Source organism: Leptonychotes weddellii, chromosome 13 (assembly GCF_054177405.1).
Source record: "Leptonychotes weddellii isolate Sample4059 chromosome 13, ASM5417740v2, whole genome shotgun sequence".
Taxonomy (NCBI): domain Eukaryota; kingdom Metazoa; phylum Chordata; class Mammalia; order Carnivora; family Phocidae; genus Leptonychotes; species Leptonychotes weddellii.
Window position 1 is genome coordinate 31,256,853 of NC_138381.1, and position 5,071 is coordinate 31,261,923.

At 33.5% G+C, this 5,071-nt stretch overlaps 1 non-coding gene across 1 annotated transcript; it reads right to left on the bottom strand.

Annotated features, from left to right (window-relative positions):
- Nucleotides 1-1,811: 1,811 nt before the first annotated feature.
- Nucleotides 1,812-1,873, bottom strand: LOC115937083 (small nucleolar RNA SNORD66). The gene has a single exon (XR_004072413.1). It is a non-coding gene; the product is annotated as a small nucleolar RNA SNORD66 (small nucleolar RNA).
- Nucleotides 1,874-5,071: the final 3,198 nt, after the last annotated feature.

The window sequence follows — 5,071 nt, forward strand, 5'->3', positions numbered from 1 at the left end:
CAGGCTGAGAAGAAGCCAGGCAATTTCATTAATTGCTAACACAGCTTCCAGTCAATGGTTCAGTTTCTCATGGAGATTTGGGCTAATTTAGACAGATGACAATAATAGTCTGTGTCACAAGAAACCCATAATCACAAAATGTTGGGACAACCTTGAGACAAATCTGTAGATAAGATACACATAGTGTCTAGGAAATAGACTCTTCTCAGGTACTTAAAGACAAAAGCAAAGAGGTATTAAGAAGTTTTCCTAAGGGTACCAGTGGAGTTTCTCCTTTTATGTAGGCCATTTAAGCTTGAAAGAAATAGTGAATAGAACATTTCCTCTCCCTTTATGTCTTATGCTCAACATAATCATATGCCATCACAGGTGGATAATCTTGTATGTCCTCCTACCTGGGGCTTGATGAACAAGAGATATCCCTGTATCATAGCTAATAAACAACAAACAGGTATGGACAACTTCTTTAGGGCCTGGAAGATCCTACAGAAACAAAGGGGTGAATGAAGAGTAACAGCAGGAAAGATTATTGGTATAATACATTAGCAAGGTACATTTGCTACAGTTAATCACCCAATATTGATACATTATCTGAAATCCATACATGTTTTCAGAATTTCTTACTTTTTACCTAGTATCTTTTCCTTTTCCAGGCATACATTTATGCATGCTTCCTTAGGATCCTCTTTGCTGCTGATAGTTTCTTAGACTTTCTATGTTTTCATGACTTTGATATTTTTGAGGAGTAATAGCTAATAATTATTTTGTAGGAGACCCCTCATTTGGCTTTCTGGTGTTTTTCTTATAATTAGATTGAAATAATGAGCTTTTGTAAGACATAGAAGTGTCATTTTCATTGCATTGTATGTATATACATACTACCAACATTAGCTATCACTGTCAATACTGATCTTGATCACAAGGCTGATGTAGTGATTACCCTTCTCAACTGTAAACTTTTTTTTCTACCTTTCCACACTTTACTCTTTGGAAAAAAAGTCATTATGCACACCCCACACTTAAGGAGAGAGGATTTATGCTCCCTTCATTTAGGGCATAGTATCTACATAAATTATTTGGAATTCTTCTGCAAGGGAGATTTATATCATCTATTAATAATTTATGCATTTATTCAATCATTTATTTATATAATTATGAACTGCAGATATTTATTTTATACTTTGAGTATACATACATTATACTTTGAGTTATAATACAATACTACTTCATTTTGTTCCTCAAATTTTTTCAGGTATAGCTACTAGGAGCTCTTTCAATTTGGTCCTGTATCCCTTGGAGATAATGCCATTTTTTCCCCACTTCCTTTCTTTCTGCTGCTACAAGTTGCTCCAGGCTCATCTTACATATTTACTGTCCCATTCCTAGAATCAACCATTCTCTAAGGAGCCCTGGTTCCTTTTACCAGAGAATGGTATTAGAAACCAAGATCTGGACATTAGGTGTGCGTGTTGCTACCAGGGTATTGTAGCTTCTAGGCTTTCATCTGAAAGAGCAAGAAAACATATTTGTATATACAAACCCATGCATATAAACATTTCTATAAATTTATCTATATGTAACCACCTATATAAACATGAGTTCATACCGATGTCTCCAAGTCTTATCTATTACCAAAGGCTCTTTTTGTATTAATTCATACGTACATCTGAATTTTCTGCTTTAGCCTATTGATGTGATGGATTAATTCAAATGGTGTCCACACCTAGAATAAATCCAACTTCTTGTGTTATATATTTTTAATATATTACTGAATTTAATTTGCAATACTTTTAAGGATTTTTGCATTGAGATTCTTAAGAAATAATGGGCTGTGGCCCAGACACGTGGCACTAACAAAAAGTCATCAGTGGAAGAAATTTCCCTTCCTTGTAATGTCATTGTCTGGCTTTGGTGTTGGGTAATGCTGACCTCACAAAATGAGATAAGGAAGCATTCTCTTTGCTTCTGTTTTCTGGAAGAGATTACTAATGAGGTATTATTTCTTCCTGAAGCATTTGTTAGAATTCAATAGTGAAACTATCTAGGCATGGTGCTTTCTTATTTGGAAGATTTCTAATTATTGATTCAGTATCTTTAATAGATATGGGATGACTCAGATTATCTATTTCTCCTTAAGTTTTGTTAGCTTGTGCCTTACAAAGAATGGGTCCATTTCACATAAGCCATCAAATTTGTGGGCATAAGGTTGTTTCTAATATTACTTTATCATCCTTTTCACCCAGGACAAAAGTTTTGACAATGCCTCTTTCATTTCTTTTATTACTAATTTGTGATTTCTCTCTTTTTTAAATTTTGTTAGTCTGACTAGAGATTTACTAAATATTTTATCTTTCCAATGACTCATCCTTTTGTTTCACTGATTTCCCATACTGTTTTCCTGATTTTAAATTTGTTGCTTTCTGCTCCACTTTACATTATAAATTTTCTTCTGCTTGCTATATGCTTAAATTGTTCTTCTTTCTCTAGATTCCTAAGGTAGAAAAATCTTAGACTATTGAATCGGAGTCTTTAATATGTGCACTTAATGTTATCAATTTCCTTCTAAGCAGTGCTTCCTCTAAATTCCACAAATTTTGATAAGTTGTATTTTCGTTTAGTTCAAAATACTGTGTAATTTCTCCAGAGACTCCTTTATCCATGTGGGTTGTTTAGAATTGTGTTGTTTAATCTTCAAATATTTTGGAACTTCCCAGACATCTTTCTGTTACTGATTTCTAGTTTACTTCCATTGGGGTCTAAGAACATGATCTTTCTTTTTAAAGGTATGTTTTATGGCACAGGAGGTGCTCTCTATTGGTGAACGTTCCATGTGAGTTTGAAAATAATGTTCTGCTGTTGTTGTTTTTTTAAAGATTTTTATTTATTTATTTGACAGAGACAGACACTCCCAGCAGAAACACAAGCAGGGAGAGTGGGAGAGGGAGAAGCAGGCTTCCCGCTGAGCAGGGAGCCCAATGCGGGGCTCGATCCCAGGACCCCGGGATCATGACCTGAGCCGAAGGCAGACGCTCAACGACCCAGGCGCCCTGTTCTCTGTTGTTGTATGGAGTATTCTTAAATGGCAATTAGATAAGTTGATTAACAGTGCTGTTTAGATGAATTATATCCTTACTTGTTTTCTTCTTGGTTATCAATTACTAAAAAAGAAATATAGAACTCTCCAGCTAAAGTAGTGAGTCTGTTTATTCCTCCTTATAGTAATATCAATTTTTGCCTCATGCATTTTGAAGTTATGTTATTGCATGTATACATATTAAGGATTACCCCATATTCTTAGACACCTGACTCCTTTATCTATTTGTAATGCCTATTGCTAACTCTGACAATTTCTCTTGTTCTGCAGAGTGCTTTCCCTGACTTCTATACTTTTTAGCTTTTTTGCTTAGACAGTAAATATGTCTTTACAGAGAAAGTGAGTTTCTTATACACAACATATAGTTAGATCTTGTTTCTTCAGTCTACTCTGACAGTCTCCGATTTTTTTTAATTGATGGATTTAGCCTATTCACAATGAAAGTGGCTGTTGATATTTTTGAATTTAAATCTACCAAGTTTATAACTATTTCTCTTCACTGCACTTGTTTGTTTGATGGGTTTTTTTCCTCTTCCTTTTTCCCTTTTCTGGTTTTGAGAAATTTATATGAATATATATATATATTTTTCTCTCCCCTCTTATCAGTTGTGCTTATTTTATATTACTTTTTTGTTTGTTTGTTTGTTTTTAGTGTCTGCCCTGTACTTTGAAATATACTTTTGCAACCAATCTAAGTCTACTCTCAAATAATACCATACTTCTCATGGGTAGTACTGGTACTTCAGAATAGAGAATTCCTATCTTTTATAAAATAATTGTCATTTATTTTATTTATCCTTACACTATAATAATAAAGTACATTCACACTATTATTACTTTAAACAAGCATTCTTTAAGGGAGTAAATTTCAATGTTCTCATACATTAAAAAAATATGTAAGGTGATAGATGTATTAATTAGATGGTAGAAAAAAATATTTTTTTTCTATTAGATCGATTATTAGTAAAAACAAAAAGATTTTATTCCTTCTCCAGGAATTTTTCTTTCCTTTTTTTTTTTTTTTTTTAAGATTTTATTTATTTATTTGACAGAGGGATACACAGCGAAAGAGGGAACACAAGCAGGGGGGGTGGGAGAGGGAGAAGCAGGCTTCCCGCGGAGCAGGGAGCCCGATGTGGGACTCGATCCCAGGACCCTGGGATTACAACCTGAGCTGAAGGCAGACACTTAATGACTGAGCCACCCAGGCGCCCCATCTTTTCTTTCTTTTTAAAATGTAGATCCAAGTGTCTCATTTATATAATTTTCCTTATCTCTGGAGATCTTTTTAGTATTTCTTATAAGGCACATCTGCTGGCAATTAATCCCTTTGGTTTTTGTTTGTCTGAGAAAATCTTTATTTTTCCTTACTTTTGAAGGATACTTTTCTGGATACAGAAATCTAGGTTTGTTTGTTTGGTTTTTAACACTTTAAATATTTTATTCCACTCTCTTCTTGTTTGCATAATTTCTGAGGAAAAAAAACTCTGTAAATTTTATTCTTTTTTCCTCCATAAGTAAGGTGATTTTTCTTTCTAACCTCTTTCAATATCTTCTCTTTGTCTTTGATCTTCTACAGTTTATTACCTGCCTAAGTGTACATTTTTGGTGTTTATCTTGCTTGATGGTCTATGAATATGCTGATTTTGTAATTTGGTTTCTGTCATTAATTTTAGAAAGTTCACAGCAATTATTGCTTCAAATATTTCTCCTGCTTTGTTTCTTCTTTCTTCTCCTGGTATATCAGTTATACTGATGTTACACTTCTGAAATTTTCTCACAGTTGTACATTCTATTCTGTCTTTTTAATTTTTTTTAATTCATTTCAGTATGGGAGGTTTTATTGACATATCTTTAAGTTCTTTCATTCTTTACTTGGCTATATCAAGGCTACTGATGAGCCCACAAAGGTATTCTTTATTTCTCTTGCAGTATTTTTGATTTTCAGCATTTCTTTTTCTTTCTGTTAAAATTTCT